This window comes from Mustela nivalis (assembly GCF_964662115.1).
Source record: "Mustela nivalis genome assembly, chromosome: 15".
NCBI classification, from domain to species: Eukaryota; Metazoa; Chordata; class Mammalia; order Carnivora; family Mustelidae; genus Mustela; species Mustela nivalis.
In genome coordinates this window covers 15862493-15881380 of record NC_139034.1, presented here as the reverse complement: position 1 = coordinate 15881380, position 18888 = coordinate 15862493, and the positions used below count along the sequence as shown (strand labels likewise).

The 18888-nt window shown below is 47.1% G+C and overlaps 1 long non-coding RNA gene across 1 annotated transcript; it reads right to left on the bottom strand.

The window, feature by feature from the left end:
* Window positions 1-1264: 1264 nt before the first annotated feature.
* On the bottom strand, window positions 1265-18162 carry LOC309848708. The gene is made up of 3 exons (XR_014303228.1): window positions 17745-18162; window positions 8330-8501; window positions 1265-2403 (listed from the first exon to the last, which is right to left on the bottom strand). It is a non-coding gene; the product is annotated as an uncharacterized lncRNA (long non-coding RNA).
* Between the last annotated feature and the right edge of the window lie 726 nt (window positions 18163-18888).

The following is an 18888-nucleotide window of genomic DNA, read 5'->3' as shown; positions in this document are numbered from 1 at the left end:
ATCCCACAGCCCCTTCTTTTCTGAGCTTACTTCTGAATGTTTGTCCTGAGAGGTTTTTAAAATTTTTTTAAATTTTTATTTATTTTTTTTCTAAAAGGATTTTCATTTCTGAGGATTTGGGGTCTTTAGCCAGGCCTGAAAGTTTAAAAGAACAAAGAGGGTAATTAGTCTTTGGGTTTGGGCTGTGTAAACAACTGATTTCTCTAATTCAGGTCAAAAGCTGGGCTTACTGAGTTCACACATTTTTATGAAAAAAAAAAAATGCATTTGTATTAGACAATTTCACCAACTGGTATTTTTTTCAGCTCCACAGATGTATCTCATTCTCTCTGGCTCCTATTTCTTTTACTTTGACTTTGACTCCTTCTTTAGGACTTTGAAACACCCCCGTGTTGTGGGGCCAGGCTTTACAAGCAGCAGACAGTTCTTGGGGAGGGGGCCTCGGCGAGCTGGAAACATTTACTTTCCTAACCAGCTTCCCTCCCTGCCAAGGAATCGACGAGCCTGGGGAAATGCTTCCCCTTCTATGTTTACAAAGCACTAAATTTTCGAAGTCATTAATTCCCTTCATAAAGAAGGGGCCTAATGGAGTTTTCTATTAGTCATTGAGATAGCGGTTATAACCCTGAAAGATCCAGAAAGCAAGAGGAGCCAAAATTGAAGGGGGTGTGGGGTGAGGGGAAACAACAAAATCGGGTCTTTTTTTTCTGCCATCAGATTTCTTCAGCAGTAAAGGAAAATATTTTGAATGTCTTCATCGCTACCTCACACATGTGTTTATTTTGTTCTCCTTTTCAGAACACTGGGAAGTGTGTAGACACAGACCCATTCTTCCTCCATGCCTGTGTTTCTATAAGGAAAGCTTCTTTGTCCTGAGGGGTTGGGGTAACTGAGCACCCAGGGTGTGGGGGGGGGGGAGGGGGAGGCCCAGGATCTCGAGCCCCAGGGGTAGGCACCAGGACTGAGGTGCTGGCTGGTACACGCCCAGAGGTCCAGGCTGAAAGGCTCAGGGCTCAAATTACCCCTTGAAATCCAGGCTTCTGGGAGAGTATTAACCCTTTCAGGGTCTTAACCCTGCAGGTACCCCCTGCTGTTTTGAGCCCTAGCTTGTCCACCTCTGGGCAAGCCCAGGCCACTCACTCTGGACTCTGGGGGAACAAGAGGGGACACTCTTCCTGCCCAGGCTACTGCTCCCTGCCCAGCCCTGTCCCCGAGGCCTTAATGGGAACCTCCACAACTCCATGATGAGTCCTGTAAAGATGCCTTTTTTTTTTTTTTAAGATTGTATTTATTTAAGAGAGAGAGCACAAGCACATGGGGAGAGGGAGAAGCGGTCTCCCTGCTGAGCAGGGAGCCCAATGTGGGGCTCGATCCCAGGACCCTGAGATCATGACCGAGCCGAAGGCAGATGCCCAACTGACTGAGCCACCCAGGTGTCCCAAGACTCCTACTGACTTCAGCACAGATTTGTTTTCTAGAGACCTCAGTGGCTCCAAGAATTGTCCCTCTGGCCAGAGGAGAATCCAATGAAAACTGTGTTGGCAGGGAAAGCAGCAGTTTTCAAAATATGGCCCACAGATATCCCACATCAAAATCACCAGCAAAGACTTGTTAAAAATGCAGATGCTCCCCTCCACCCGCCACCAGCATTGCTCCCCACACACTCAGAATGTCTCCAGCAGGGCAGGAAATGGAGGGAAGACAAGGCCTCCCGCACCTGCCTCTCAGTCCCTGAACCGCACAGCCTTCCTGGTCTCCCATGATGGCCCCAGAAGACTTTCCCTCCAGGGGTGGAAATGCTGAGCTCCAGTGGGAGGGGACACTGCCCGGAGGCTCCAGGGGACCCCGAAGGCGTGCTGTCCCCCATGGAGCCATCAGCAGACTGGGCCCGCCCACCTTCCAGACTCGGAAACCCTCTTGTGTGCGTCGGTGTTTTCACCTCAGTGTTCCTGGGCAGAATCCAAGAGGGCATTAGAGTCTCTCGCTTGAGAGCATGGATTTCAGTTACCCTGGAGATGGCCTTCGTCCCCCTGGCTGCCTGTTTGGCATGTGGGTCTGGCCCTATCCTATTCACATTCCTAGAGAGACACTGCCTGAGCCATATTCGATGGAAGAAATTTACAGACAGGCACAGGGATCACGGCTGCCTTTGGCAAAAGGAATTCGCAACCTCCGATGATCAAATGAAGCTGGGACAAGCTGGTCACTGTGGCTCCCACTGGGACCTGCCTCCTCAGGGAGCCTTTCAGAGATGCTGGGAAACATATCCCTAAGCTAGTCTTGCCTCCGTGGCATGCCTTTAGAGGCAAGGGGCCAGGAGCCAGACCCTGGCCGCGCCTTTCATAGCTGTGTGTCCTTGGGCACATTCCTGTCCGTCTGTCTCTCAGCCACAGGCGATCTCATCTGTAAAATAGAGAAAATGATAGTCCTAACGTTTCTGCAGCATCAGTGAGATGAACGCTCACCCCAGGCACCCAGCCGGTGCTTAACCAGACCTTCTCCTCCCCCGCCCACCTCTAGCATTCTTTTTTTTTTTTAAATTTTATTTATTTATTTATTTTTTTCAGCGTAACAGTATTCATTGTTTTTGCACCACTCCCACCCCCTGCCCCTTCAAAACCCTCAGATTGCTTTTCAGAGTCCATAGTCTCTCATGGTTCACCTCCCCTTCCAATTTCACCTCTAGCATTCTTACTGTGCGTCCACACCGGGAACTTAGCCGTAGACCTGGCCACTCAGAGAAATGAGCCCAGGAAACCATTCTAACTGCACCAGGTTGACAAGGGATCTGTAGGTTTGTGGTCATTTATTATCACCACATAAGGAAACGAATACACGCATCCTTTCAGTGGAGATGGTGATAGTCCTTACCTCATGGGCTGTGCTGCTAGGTGACAGGTGACAAGTCCAGAACAGAGCCAGGCACATGAATGTTTGGATAGTCGTCATGATCACAGAATTATTTTATTGTAATTTATTTGGGAGACCCTACCCTGTGGAGTAGGCAGGCCCCCTTCCTCTTCACTGAATGAGCCTGGGTTAAGTCCTTGTTAGACACCAGGTCCTCGGCAACTCTGGGAACTTGTGACAAATCGAATGGCCTTTATGAGCCCAGGGGTCCTGGCGGGTCGGGGAGACAGATGTCTCAACAAGGAAGGCCAGCTCGGGGTGACGAGACTCAGTGAGGGGGTCTGCCCTGGATTGGGAGTCCAGTGGAAGGATCTCGGGTGGGAAGCAGGGGAAACTAGGCAGGAGAGGGTCTCTCTAAGGAGGGAAGCCTTGAGCTAAGAACTGCAGGCTGCAGAGACCACCAGGCCAACATGGGGAGGTGTAGTGCAGGCAGAGGGAGCAGCGGCCCAACATCCCACAACCGAGACTCAAACCTGGACCGTCGGCCCTCGCCCAGTCTGCCGCTCTGGGCATACCCTGCACGCACGTGACCTAGCTGCCGGCGGGCCTCCAGGAGGATATGGACAACTGGATACAGGAGAAGGACTTGATTTCAAACCAACATAGAAGTCCCTATTTGAGAGAATTCAAAAATAAATGGTGGGGAAATTCCACCAGTTCTTTCTTTAAAAGAACTGGACTTGGGAAGATTTAAAAAGGGGAAAAACATGAGTTGGACCCTTCGGGTGGGTAGGATATGGACAGTCTGGTACAGGCGTGAAGAAAGACGAACCTTCTCAGCGTGGAGGCTGGGCCTTGCGGAGGCAGGGGAGGCAGGCCGCTGGGAGAGTGGGGAGCAGCCTCAGAAACCCAGAAGGTAAGGATGACAGGCGAGTCGCCTGAGAGCTAGTTCCAGCCAACACTTTATTTTTTTTTTTAAGATTTTATTTATGTGAGAGATCACACGTAGGCAGAGAGGAGGGCAGAGGGGGTGGGGGGGAATCAGGCTCCCTGCTGAGCAGAAATCACGATGCGGGGCTCGATTCCAGGACCCTGAGATCATGACCTGAGCCTAAGGCAGAGGCTTAACCCACTGAGCCACCAGGCACCCCCTGGGGGAGTCTGCTGAAGGGTCTCTGAGTCATGGGATGAATTCAGTGTCTTAGAACTACTCTCGGTCCGTCTCGGAGACCGGAACTTAACTTTATGACTCCCACGTGCTGCGTGTTCTGTTGTTCTTTGTTGAACTGAATTGACGTTTGCAGGATGGATTGGAAAGAATGGCAAATTCTAGCTTCTGCTCTAAATCCTCCTTGCTCACGCCTCATTGGAGGCAGAAGCTAATGTTGCCAACCTCCACAAAGACCACACACCCTCATACCCGCACAAGGTCCTAAGTCATCCCAGATGGAACTCTCCTCATTGCCTTTGACCTTGCCTGGTGTATACTAAATGTCTCGCCAAGTACAGATTGAAAGGACACTCTTTAGCTCCTATTTTATATCCTGAGTATCGACTATTTATAACTGAGTGTAACTGAGTATCGACTCAGTTATAAAACAGAAGCTGAAAGTGTGATTTCAGTGCCAAAATCCGATGGGAAGAAGCAAAGCCTTTTCCGGCTTCTCAGCTTCAGCACAGTGTGCTCATGCTGCCCACGCCAACCCCGCATGTTGGGCGTTGTGGAACGGAGCGGGAGCTTGGCTGCCAAAACGTGCCAGAAATGGTGCATCAGAGATAATAGTAACGACATGACATGCAGAACACTAAGAAACCGTTAGCACGTAGCACAGCAAGGAACGCAACGTGAACTTGGGCGAGATGAGGAGCACAATGATTCATCTCACCAGATGACGGCAGCGGCCTCCTAGCCTCAGGACCTACTGGAGCAGGGACTCAAGCTCCGACAGAACCTTCCAGCCACGTTTGCCACATGCCTCTCTTGGCATGTTAGCTTCATTCTCATCAAAAGGTAGTGGAGGTGGGGGGCGTGACCACCAGCAGCTTCCAGGCTCTTGTCCCAGGAAGGAACACCTCTCCCTGACCAGCTGCAGCTCCAATAAACTTCAGAGAGGGACTGTCTCCAATGTCATCTCCTCAAGGGGACTGAGACCCGGGAGGTAGAGACACGGAAAAGGATGACAACCCCACCTTTGATCCATGTGGCTGGAATCAAGGAAGGGCTTGGGCTGCAAGAATGCTAAGGAACCATCCTGAGCCAGGAACAAACTCCAGGCACAGCAGCTTGGAAGCTAGGCCTGGGAAGGTTCTGTTATCTTCCCAGGTCTTCCCGCCTGGCCTCTGATTATGTGCCCTTGATTCCTGCCAGGCAAGAGACCTCACTTACCTCTCTGCCTCCTGGAGTCAGCCTCGGCTCTCCCCCCACTTCCCCTCTGCGCTTGGTTTTCTGAAGTCCACGATGCCTGTAGTTAAAAATCCAACTTTGCCATGAACTTAACCTTGGGTCGGGCAGGCACAACAATGAAAGACACTATATATAAAGACCTAACATTCTCGTCAAAGACTCACGAGAACCTACAGCTTAAAAATGTAAGGTGGGGGTGAAATCAGATTAGGTTGGCCTCGATTGTTCCTCGGAAGTTGGCAGATGCCTCCCCCAATGATTGTGCATTGGATGTTCACGGCAAAGGCTAGGTGACCCATCAAGTCATCGGTCATTTAGCTGTGGACGATCCCACTTTTAGAGAGAAAGACCTTGCCATGGGAAGAGGTCAACTTGATTTAGGGATGGTACAACTGTATCTGGAACTCCTGCCATCCACTGTTGATCCTACCCGAGCCTGCCCTGCTGGTGGCAATTGTTTTAAATCCTCTGGCACCATGGATCCCTGATTGACCCCAGATGCCTGAGCATCAGGAACTAGCCCTGACTTGTGTGTCCTTGGCCCCCTAAGCCAGTTCCAGCTTTCTGTGCACGTGTCATCTGCTGTGTGCCCTGAGCTCAGCCTTGAAGGCCACCCTCTCACCATGAGTCGTCCAAGCCCACAGCCAGCAGGCCAACGTCCTTGGGGGCTCTGCAACAACAGGACCTGCCTGTGGCTAGAATATGTATTTTTTTTTCTTCGATGAAGCTATTTAAAAGAGAAGCCTTACTTTTTCTGCTTATCTGGCCAATAGAAATCCCATCAGTCCTTGATAATCAGATTGCTGGCTGTTATGCCTGGGCTAGTCATGACTTAAAGCAATGGAGAGCATCTGATTCTTGATCTTGGGGTCATGGGATCAGGCCCCACACTGGGGCCTGAAAAAAGAAAGAAAAGATATGTTGAAGGGTTGAAGGTAGTTTTATTGCCCTCAGAGACAGACTCTGTCCCTTTGCCCTCAAGATACAGCCGGAGCTTTAGCCAGTTGCCTTGAAAGTCTCCCATGGGTGAATGGGTGCCTGGCTGAGCAGAGCTCACTCATCATCCCCCGTGCCTGATGATAGTGGCCCCAGATGTCACAGTTAATGCATTGAAAATTCATGCCTGTGTGTGAGAGCCAACCAGCTGGCTGTCGGGGAGCAGGCTGGGGCTTCAGGGAGCCACGTATGGTATGGGACTTTAAGCAACAATTTGGTCAGAGGTATCTTGGCAGCCCGGAGGGGACAGCATGTGATCCCGGCATGAAAACAATGGAGGCTTGAGGCCTGCAGTTTATGGGGTGTTTCCAATAAAGATGCAGAGCCCAGCACCTCCCTGAGGAATCCCCAGCATGGGAACACAGCACACATTTATCTGGCCACACTGGCACTTTTAAGTGCTTAGGAATATCCAGAAAAGGGGCCTGGGTGCCTTTCCGAGCAACGTGCTGGGCTGCTTCTGAAATCAAAGCTATACGGGCAGATTGGAGAGGAGAGAGAGAGGTGCGGAGCCAGGAGGGGCATTAAAGGCTCAGGGCTAAATGGCTCCTCGACGGCAGACAAAAGTCCGTTTTCTTAAACCACGAGCCTGGAATGTGTCCTCTGATGATGATTACAGGCCAAATCAACACTCCAGTGATGGAAACCAGGCCTTTGCTCTGCTCACGGTGTCCAGGCTGGGACAGCTGCAGCCCTAATGAGATCCAGAAGACCTACTGAGCTCACTGGCCAGTCCTCAGGGGAGGGGGCACCTAGGCACTGTTCTAAAGGGCTCCCTGCCCAGATCAGGAGGCTCAGCAGGTATGCACCAGAGTCAACCCCATCACACCCCTGAACTCCCTACTGGAGTGACAGGGAGGGACTGTGGTACTGGGGTCAGAGCCTCTGGACTGAGTTATTCCCAGACCTCCTCGCCTGCTCAAACCATGACTTCTCTGCCTGCAAATCTCTCAGCTACATCTGGAAATGCAGGTCAAGTTTGCTCCCTTTGCACTTGGTGGAAATGATGTTTCTATTTGATCCACAATGTAGCCCCATGATGATGCACTCACCGTAACATAAGATCGGATGGATATCCAGGGAGTGATCGCTCCCTGCCCCCCAGTCATTCCACCTCCCTCATTATAACACAAGCCCACATGTTATGGAACTGAATTCTGGGGGCCCTGCTTAGGAATTTACCGTATTTTTTTAGTAACCCAAATCATGCTAGAGAAACGCCGAACATGCAGAAGGTCTCTCCACCTGCGGCCACAGCCACTTTGGTGAGAAACAGCCCTGGGGAGATGCCACTGTCAAGTACATGTCTACTTAAAGGAGCTTACATTTTACTTTATCTTATTTTATTTTATTTTATCTTATTAAGATTTTATCTATTTGACAGAGAGAACACAAGCAGGAGTAGTAGGAAAAGGGAAAGGGAGAAGCAGGCTCTCCGCTGAGCAGAGTCTGATGGGCTGGATCTCAAGACCCTGGGGATCCTGACCAGAGCTGAAGGCAGACCCTTAATCGACTGAGCAACCCAGATGCCCCAGGACCTCACACTTTAAATGCCCATGGGTCACTGTCACCTCTTAGTGGTCCCCCAGGTAGAGGCTCAACAGTTAACGGAGTGCACATGGTCCTGGTAATGTTTAGTCCTGGGCAGAGTGAAGGGAGAAAGATGGCTTAACGGATCCTTTTATAGTTCGTAAGGGTGATTATTGGGTGTTCACGCCATGGTGTGCCACGTGCCTCCCTCCAACCTCATTATAACCTCAGCACATTACCTGTCAGACATGAACTTGGAGGGAAAAAAAAAAAAAAAAGAAAGAAAGAAAGATGGCTTAACAGAGACGTCAGGGCAGAACATTTGTTCTGGTCCCCACAGGACAGCAGATCCAGACTTGCCCTTATAATAAGCTGCCTCTTCACAGCTCTGGGGACAGAATAAGGCTGGTAATTAATTCTCCACCATTTTGGATGGAATAAGAGGCAATGCACCAGATCCAGCTGTTCTTTCCCCAACACCATTATTGGAGCCATGGGTCCTGAGAGGTGGAGCATTCCTGAGAGACTGGAGACCTGCACATCACTTACCTTGTTTCATGTCATTGTCGATGACATTCTTGAGTGCCAAGGAGCTGCGATTTCTGAGCGAGATAGAAAAGTGCCTTCTCCACAGCTTCAGCACAAAAGACGACCTTGAAGAGGAGCCATCCAAGGGTGGAGGAAGGTACCGATTTTCCACAGTTAATATTGTTCAGGCTTTCTGGAAAAGAAACCACAGTACCATATAGACCTGACTATACTCTTGGAGGAAGTTTGCTTCATTAACTGGAGTCCTGGCCTCTTTAAAGGGGCAGAACTCTCCAGATATGACTACAAGGCTGCTGTGGTCCTCTCTGGGGCACCCCACAAGCAGACAAGTCAACAAACCCAATCTCTTACAAACAGACCGTGTGAACTTCTCCCTGCTTTCCAGCTTCACCCACAGGAAGTGCATTCCAGAATATACTAGAATATTCTAGAACTTCCTGAGAATTCTGGAATGCCTGTACTCTCTGACCAAGCCTACCCAGCTTTCTCCTCCAGAGCCCTTGCAGACTTTAGAATCTCCCACCTATAGATCCTTCCTCCACCATGAACTGAACTGGAGCTCAGAGATGGCTTATACTTCATGTCTGTTACCTCACCACTCAAATTTTTTTTTGCTACTCAGTGTTTTCTCACTAAAGTACATTTCCATTTTCTCTAATTTTTAATCATAGTCCACCATGGACGTGTGAGAGGCAGGAGAGCCCTCATCCCCAGTCTTGTCAACAATTTGTAGTAATTGTAGGACCTCCCTGACCCCCAGAGGCAGTTACATGCTCTTCCTTTGTGTCCTCAACCTCAAAATAAAAGCTCACTACACCTTTTCAGTTCTGTGGAGACTCTTTGATATGCCTTCACTCTAGAAAATACCATTTCTCGAGCACTTCCTACCTGACCATGTTTAACATACAATATTTCCATTCCCTTAAGAATTCTTTATACTGTTAACAAATGAGAAAACTAGTGTTCCAAAAGATAAAGGAACTTCTCCAAGATCACACAGAGAACTATGGAACAGTTGCAAACAAGCTTCATTTCAGTTGGGCAGGCCTGGCCCCAAAGTGAACCTTCTTTCGGTGGCTTCCCTACCAAGTCAATACCCTGTAAACCCGAGGTCTGGGTTCAGACTTTCCTCTCTGTCCTGGAAACTAACACTGGGACTGAGAAGTTTCATGGGACATGGGCTTTTTAGGGCTAAAACCGGGACAGCTGGCCATCCAGGGACTGTGGACACCTGGACCTTGTGGTGGGCCCCAGGTAGATGCTGGGGAGAGCCGAGCCAAGGGAAAGAACGCTACCTGTATGCAAAGACGCCCCCTGAAGGGCAGACACTGTGATGTGTCCAACGTTTCAGAGGGCTGCAGCTTTAGTTTCCAGACCAGAACACAATCAAAATCATCTGGAGGGAGAGGAGGGACTTGTCAGTAGGTTAGAGACACCAAACACTGGAGAAACATCCCCAAGTTTTTCTTCTGTGTATAAGAATTCTAGGAAGCTAGAACTAGCTAAAATTTTTTGGAAAATAGTCATGGATCCAGTGGACCCACCCACCTCAAATGCTCATCTCTGAGAAGGCTTCCAAGTCCACATGCCTCCAGGTCATGACCCGGGGTCCTTTGGGTGTCCCCGATCTTGTTCCTGCCAACAACTCCCATGCCATAGCATCCCTCCCCCACACATCCACACACTCACTCTGCACATGACCTCGTCGAAGTATTTTAGTTTCACTCTACGTCCCTGCACATGCGGTGGCCATGGCTCAGATCAAGTCTCTCCTTCCAGAGCCTTCCCGACTACCTCCACCCTTCCTGGGTCACTGTCCGTTTCTGTTGTTCATCTGTGTTCATCTCACCCTCTAGGCGGGCATGCAAGGAGGGCCAGTGACTGTGTCTTATTCCCGGGGTTTCCAGTATCCACCCCAGGGTTTGGCAAGCAGATGAGCAGTAAGTGTTAGTTTCAATGAAATGGACAGCGTAGGGCATGCTGGTAATGAAGTCTCTCAACTTGAAAGGTATTCTGCTCCAGGTTGCAGCCACAGGCAAGTCCAGATTTATAAACGTTAAGCTTACCGTGAGCCTCTAACCATCAGTCCCCGCAGCCTTTGAGGCTGCCCCTTGGTTGCCATGGGAACCAGCCACTCACAAAGCCTCTGGGGCCATGGAACTCCACCCGCACTCCCTGCTGCTGAGCCTTCTCAGATGCTGTCCAGGTGCCACAGCCTCCCTTCAGCAGCCCCTCCCCCTTAGGGTGGCCTTGAGCCAGAAGATGGAGGCCAGGTTTCAGCGGTGATCCACGTACAGCTGCATTTTTGGAGAAATGCACTCAAAATTGCAAAGCGACCAGCAGTAAGTGAACTCTTGGAATACAACCTGTGAGATAAAGTGGCTTTGCTCTAGGAAGCTGGTGTGAAGTGGGCAAGAACCAAGAAGCAGGCAGATGGGGAAAATGGAAAAGGGATCAGGTCTCCTTTCTCCCCATGGTGGGGGTGAGAAGTCTGGGAAAGGGGAGCTAAGAACTGTTGCCACCTGCCAGTGGTGGGTCCCAGCAGTGATTTTACCACTTGGTCTTAGAAGGCAATCAGTGGAATATTTCACAGAAGAGGGAACTGAGGCTCAGAAAGTTAACTGAATCCATGTTCATTTCTTCTTTCCGGGCACACGCTACCTGGCCTCCCTTGCAACTAGGAATGACCACGTGGCTATCCAAGGGATCTGAGAGGAAATGATGTGGGCCACTTCTAGGCAATCTCCCATACACGTCTCCAGGCTCTGGTCCTCTCATGGCTGGCTAAACCGCTGATGACCCCCGGGCAAACTCGGAAGTGACTAGTGACCTGGTGAAGATGGCAGAGCCTCTGTTGGTCCTAGTCCTCAAATAAATATAGTGAGTGGGTTGCCCCCCCAAGTCTTCACACCTACTCAGAAGTACCAGACTTCTAGTGTGATTATGTAAGTGGAGGTCTGTTTGTTACAAGTAGCCTTCCCTAACGGATACCACAAGACCATCCTATCTGGTTTTCAACTTCCCTGTACCACATACCACAGGTCAGGACTAATTTCAGGGTGACCAGTGGCATCCGAGATACACAGGCTTAGCTGGACAAATCCAGAGATCTTGGGCTCAGAGCTGTTTTGTTCATTGTAACAGCTGCTTCCTATGCTCTGGAGGTCTTTCAAGAAGCTGGCTCCAAGACAGAACATGAGTCGTCCACGTGACATGTGCCCAGGGAGATTATGGATTTCCTGCTTGGTGTCTAGTCCTTAAAAGGTGTTCTATAAATACGTATTGGATGGATGGATGGATGGATAGATGGATGGATGGACGGAAGGAAAATAGCTTCTACTATGGAGCTCTTACTATAGGGGAAGGAGTGAATGTTCTAAATATAGCCATGGAGTCTAACTGAGACACAGGAAGGTAGGTGAAGTGACAGAGCTGTTCACTCCAGCGACAATACCTACTTGCAGTCCAGCTGGGTTGAGGGAAGCAGGTGACCGGAGAGGGACAGGCCCAGGGGGGCAGCTGATGTGTGGTGTTAGTGGCCCCTACCATGGGGGAAGGCTTCACACCCATCCCCGATCAGGACTGGCGTTGCCATCTTAGCAAATAAAAAACACAGGATGCCCCATTCAATCTGAATTTCAAATAAACAACGAGTACCTGTCCATATAACGCTTGGGATATGCTGATCCTAAAAAATGACTCATTTTTCTAAAATCTTAAATTCAAATTTAACTAGCTGTCCTGTAATTTGATCTGGCAACCCTAAAGCAGGCAACCTGAGAAGGGATCTTGAAGGGACAAATGGAGGAGACAGCTGACGAAGCCCGGGGTCAAAGACCTTTGCTTCAGGGACTTAGCCTTCCTGTCAGAGTGGTTTGCCTCTTTCGAATAACCAGGAGGTAAAGACCTGGAGCATCTTCATTTGGCCTCTCTCTGGCATTCTAGAAAGTATGGAAAATGGTAGGTGTGAATCAGAACAGGCAAGAAACAACAACATCAACAATAACTCTGGCCTTCCATCCACTAGATCCAGAAAAGAAATCCTTCCAAGACATTGACTGTTTATTAAATGTGGAACACACAGCCTCATTCATAACAGAATTATGGAATAGGAGTACAAGGGGCCTTTCTGTTTTTAACCTTTAGAAGAAGTCTTGGTGTTTTTTTTACAAGATTCTTAAACATCATTCGCGTGTAATTACTATCGCTGTCAAAAAGCTGATATTTAATAAATAGTCCATTGTCAGCCCAGAATTCTCAGTCTTTATTTAGACACTCTTCGATTCCACACAATTTTAGCTTATCTTAATATTCCTGGGAGCCATGGAAGAAAGTTCTGGAAGTTAAGGAACCTAGCCTCACTCCCCACCCCCGACACACTGATCACATTACAAGTCTACTAGTAAAACCTCCTGGGAGAGAAAAAAGGTAAGAGGGCTGAAAGGGTGAACCAATCACCATCCTGGGTCAGGAGGACTGGTCAGACATCTGGTCCCCACTCCTGGCTGGTGTGATGATGCCTCGTGTTAGAACGAGATTCAGAGCTGTGTTGAAGCATCACACTGTGACAGAATCCACCCATCACCATCACCCCCATAGGCCAAGTGTTTTACTTGTCACTGTCTCCCCTGGTGTCCCTATTTTTAAGGCTTGCCTCTCCGCAAGCCATTCTCAAGCAAGCAGCAGTCAGAGGGATCTTTGGAAAATGTCATTGTCCCATTTTAAACCTTCCAATGATTTCTCAGCCTTTTAAAGTATATCGAAACCCCTTCATATGATCTACAATGCACATGACTCGACCCCTGTGACCTCACTTTCTTCTACTCTCCCTGATGGCTTTCACTCCACTCTACCAACACTGGCCTACCTTTTGCTCCTCAAACACACCAACCCTGAGCCCTGCTTAGGGCTCCACAGGAACTGGTTACTATGCTTGAAAAACTCTTTCCCTGGGTGTTTGGCTGGCTGCTGCTTTTTGTCATCCAGGGAACAGCTTACAATTACCTTGGAAAGCAGCTTTTCTAGATCAGGAGACCTATAGCAAGTCCCTCACCCTATTTTATTTTTATCATCACACTTACCACTAGCTCATAACTTTTCATATATCTGCTTATTGTCTCTGGATCCTCAAAATAAAATGTAAATTCCAAGAAGACAGAGACCGATTTTTCCTATTTGACCCATATCCCCCGTACCCAGCACAGCATGTAGGATACAGTAAGCTATCAATACATCTGTCTTGCAGGAACTTTCAAAGCTTTGTCACATCACCAGGCACCAAATCCTTACAAGACAGCATCATGAAGAAATCCTCATGAAGACAGACTATACAGAGACTAATAGTACTAGCAAATATTTATCCAGGGCTTGTCACATGCCTAAGCAGTTCACCCGTGTAATTGATTCTCCTAATCCGCAGGATAGCTCTAGAAATTCTATTATACATTATCCCATTTAACAGACAAAGGCCTGGAGCACAGGTGGGAAAAGTGATTTGCCCATGACCACACTAAGACTAAGGAGTTGCCTAGAGAACCCCAAAGAAAGCTGGGACCCCCAAATCCTGGGACATAAATGGGACTGAGTCCAAGCTAGTTTCTGGAAGATAGTCCCTGTGAGGCTTTCTGTCATCTATGGAGGTTGGTTTCATACCATTTGTAGAGTTCTGGTCAGATGTGAGGAGGAAAGAGAACTTTAACCATGATTCAGCAAGAATTATGAGAAAGCCAAAAACAGAAGAGGAAGGAGGCCAGTGCAGACCTCAGTAAGCCACTCTCTTCTGTGTCCACCCACCTCTCCATTTGTCATTCACTCAATGCACTTGTTTTGAACACCTCACTGCCTGGAACTCTTCTAGACACATTCGTCCTTCAAAAGGCAGTTAGGAATAATAGTGGCACAGAAGCAGGGTGAAGGAATATGGAACACCAAAGCCAGAATGCTGCTTTATAGGCTTCCCGAAGGGGTCAGGAAGCAGAGAACTCCAGGTATGGGGACAGCAAGCGTAGAGGCCATAAGGCCATAAGGCCTAGTGCATCCGGAAGATAAGCAAGACATGGGTCTGAGACAGAGCGAGCAGTGGGGAGGGACAAGGTCAGAGGAGGAGAGAGGCCTTATAGGTGTTGTAAGGCCTTTGGATTTTACTCTGAGTCGATGAAAGCAATGATTTGGCTTAACAAATTTAGGAAGTCCATGGCTGTTCAAAGACCACGTGGGCACCAGCAGAAAGCAAAACACCAACTGGGGTGGGGGTTCTGCCCCCTACTGGACATCTGAAAATGTCTGGAGACACTTTGGGTGGTCACAACTTGAGATGGAAGGAGAGGATGCAAGAGGCATCCAGTGGACAGAAACCAGTGAAGCTGCTGACCCTCCTACAGGGCACACAAAGCCGCCACCAGAGAATTACTCAGCACAGAATGTCACTGGCGCTGTGGCTGAGAAATCCCGAGTTCAGACATTACTCCAATAACCTAGGCAAGAGATTTACTCATCAAATGCAGACTAAGCTCCTACGATGAGCCAGACAATGCACGGGGACCTGAAGATACCACCACGACAAAAAAAAAGACAAGGTCTGTGCCCTCATAGAGCTCATGCTGTGATGATGGTGGGCGTTCAGAAGAGGGTGGAGAGAGATGGCAGGGTGAGGGGGGCTGGATTTTTAAAATGTCTCATGAAGGCATAACTGACAGTTTGCTCAGAACTGGATATGCAGAAAGAAGAGTCAGAGTTGACCCCAATGCTTTGTCCTAAGCAATTAGTGCTGAGCTGCAGACCCCTGGAGGGGACTAAAATCTGGGGTTTGGAGCAATCGGGGGTTGTGTTTGCATATATTAAGTAGATATGGGGGAAACTGGATATTTTAGTCTGGAGATTTATTTTATTTTATTTTTTTAAAAAGCCTGGAGGCTAAAAAAAAATTCAGAGACAAAATTTTAGAAATTGGCAAATGTAAAGAAGAATACACAGAGATTCGGTTTCAATGTAAGAACACACCCAAGAGATCCTCACACCAAACTCAAGCTCTCTCCCATGAGGAGGCTGGGGAGGCGCTGGCAACAGAGGGTGAGCTGGGAACACAGCCGGTGGGCGGAGTCTTGTTGGAAGTCAAATGAAGAAAATGTTCCAAGAGAAGAGAGTGGTGAAACCATGCTAGGTAGGTGCTCTCATGCAAGGAAGAAAATCCGAATACCACCCGTCCCCATTTCTAACACTATAAATTGTTCTGGTGAGACCATCAGAAAACTTGGTCTGTCACTGCCTTATCTGTTCAGTCACCCCAGGGTAATTACTGAGCCTGTATCCTGATCAATAATTTAAACTGGACATTGCATAAGATGCAAAAATGACTAATACATAGTTTCTGTCCTTATGAAGGTTTCTATCTACTAGAGAAAACACAACATCCACAAAAGCTCCTGTCACATCCAAAGAAGGAATTAATCCATTGGTACTCTGGGTATCTACTAAACTCATAGCATTCTTGTGGTTAAAAATATAGAGGAGAGGCAGCTCTTTCTGCCCACAAGTCCTGTCCCCCTGCTTTAATAAAACCACCTGCTTGCACCAAAGATGTCTCAAGAATTCTTTCTTGGCCGTTGGCTTTGAACCTTAATGTCTGGGCGCCTGGGTGGCTCACTCTGTTAAGTGTCTGTCTTCGGCTCGGGTCATGATTCCAGGGTTCTAGGATAGAGCTCCCTGGCCCCCCGGGCTCCCCTGCTTGCGCTCTCTCTGTCAAACAAATAAATAAAATCTTTAACTATATATATAATAATTATATTATAGTAATATAAATATGTAAATTATATATTAGTTATATAATTATATTATAGTAATATAAATATATAACTAATATAATTATATTATATTATTTATATTAATTATATATAATAGTATATAATTATATATAATAGTATAATATTAATTATATTAATATAAATATTAAATATGTGTGTGTGTATATATCCATACATATATATATACACACACATACAAGAGAAATGTAAGACAAAAGCTTTTGTCTCATGGAATTTACAAAGTAGTCAAGAGACTGGGGGAAACACAATGAAATTTTTAGAGAAGAAATAAAGGTACCACTACATTGTGAAGTGGGAATGCCCTAGGTGTTTGAAGGAGGAAGCCATTCATACTCAAAGGCTCTCTTCCTGAACTCCAACCTGAAATGCTTCCCTTTTGCCATAGTTCACATGTGTGGGGGATGGGGTCCCATGGAAATTGGGAATCAGGCAAGAAGATACGAATAAATCAGCATCCGACCATGACAATCTCTGAGAAAATGGCCCCAAAGCACGCAGGCCACCCGCCGCCAGTCGGAGGAGGCTTCTAGATGCTCAGCCTCAGGTTTAAGCATCTCCTAGGACGGGTAGTGGAAGTGAAATTCGGACCAACGTGGAGCTGAGATAACTTGGTGTCTTCCCTTTCATGAGCCTCCAGCTGTTACTTCCCCAGAAGTAACCAGATAAAAGAGTTTTTGCATTTGAAATGTTGAGGCTTTGGAAAAATCAATTTCCACACCATTTTCTCCCTCAGTCTGATATGGTAACCCAAAATACTTCTCAATTTTGCATACCTAAACACGACAGTGGGAAGTTCATGTATTTCTATAACCAAATCCTCATATTATCCTGTGCCAAGCTTCAGTGCTCAGAGGAACTCTTTGTGTAAGGGGCAAATGAGCCTCAAAGGACAATCGGGTATTTCCCTGTTTTAGTCTAATTGCTGGAGTGGGGTCTGGGCAAAGTAGTGGCCTGTTGGGCATGTGTAAGTAGAATATAGTGCGAGTTACTGTAAAATTCATATGCCTATTTTCTGTACAAATTTCAAATAATTTTAAGATAAATGTGTATGAGTTAAGTAGAGAAGGGATCAGAGAAACCACATATTCTCTTTTGTGCTAATTCCTGTAATACTATTTCATTACAATTCAAGATAGCTCAGAAGGAAGATGGAAGGAAAATTATTTCAAGAAAATACCTACTTCCTCTCTCTCCTCTCCTCTTCTTTCTTGAGTCAGTTTGCTTTCGCAGCAGTAAGATATTTCAGTTATCTGTTCTGTCAACACCCCACCAAAGCCAAAGGAAACATGATCATTTTACTCTGGTCCAAATAAATATGGGAGTAGATTATTTTTTTCAGGTAGCAAAGGACCAGAGAGTTAGAAATTACCTATAACGTCTGGAAGGCTTATACAGCCGTTATCTGGAAAATTCTTTAAAGTCTCTCTCCTTCTTTTATTTAACAAAGAAACAATTTTTTTTAAAAACATATTTTTTATTTTTCACAGTTGAGCCATCCTGTTCTCTTTGAGCCCAGTTCTAAATTGGAAAATTCAGAAAAATAAATTATAAATACATAAGATCAATTGATTTCTTATGAACGCGATTTTTCTTACCTGACATGTTTTCCATAAATTAGGATAATGTTGCTGTGTTTTTAGATTAAAAGACCCAGTTCAATATGTCTGTCCGCAGAAGAGGAAATGAAACATCTGCTTCGAGCTTCCATTAGGTAGATGACTTATGATAGGCAACAGTCAAGCAAGGCGTCTGGATTCTGATGGTGCTGGTTTAGATCATGGTGCTGAAAGTCTTCGGGAATCCAGTAAGAGCCTTGGAATCTTACCAAGGCCTTCCCCACCCTCCAGCCCCAGGAACAACATGAATGATAAGGATGCCCACATGCAAAGTCCTGAGGATAATTTCAGGGTTTTCGAGCCTCGCCGGCAAGGAGCAGACCTGTATGCCACATCCATTAGCTTCAGGCTGTTTGATCTGGGTCGAATGACTTGCTCTCTTTTAGTTTCACTTTCCCCCTTTGTAAAAAGGATGTGTAATAATGACATCTACTTCATCGGTTTGTTCTGAAGGTTAAATGGGAAGATATTTTGGACCCCTTGGCATAGTGCCTTTCCCATCATGACAGCTGGCTATTGTTAGCTGTCATTTTCATGCTTGGGCCATGTGGTTAAGATTCTCTGGTTAAAAAGAATATTATAGGGCACCTGGGTGGCTCAGTCATTAAACGTCTGCCTTCAGTTCAGGTCCCAGATCCTGGGATCCAGCCCCGCATCGGGCTCCCTGCTCGGCGGGAAGCCTGCTTCTCCCTCTCCCGCTCCCCCTGCTTGTGTGCTCCTTCTCTCTCTGTGTATCTCTCTGTTAAATAAATAGATTAAAAAAAATTTAAAAAAAGAATAATATAGGTACTTGATACTTTATCAATACCATTTTTCCAAAAAAATTCAAATTACAGGTTTTATGCAATAACTGCTAAAAGGCTGGGTTTACTTTACAATGTTCATTATCTACTTTAAAATAGTTTGACATTGAGCGTGAGAGCATGAGTTTGTATTAGTGGGAGCCTCAACACTAGCGGCATTTTAGTTGCCCTTAGAAATTCAAGGGCAGTAGAGAAATTCAGCCTCCAAGGGTGGTCAGATGGGATTACGTCAGAAAGACATCAGCTCTGCCGATCTCAGTGGCCACCTGAGGCTTTGAAAATTAGGATAGTGAGTATCAGAAGTGAGTTTCTGTTGGTGA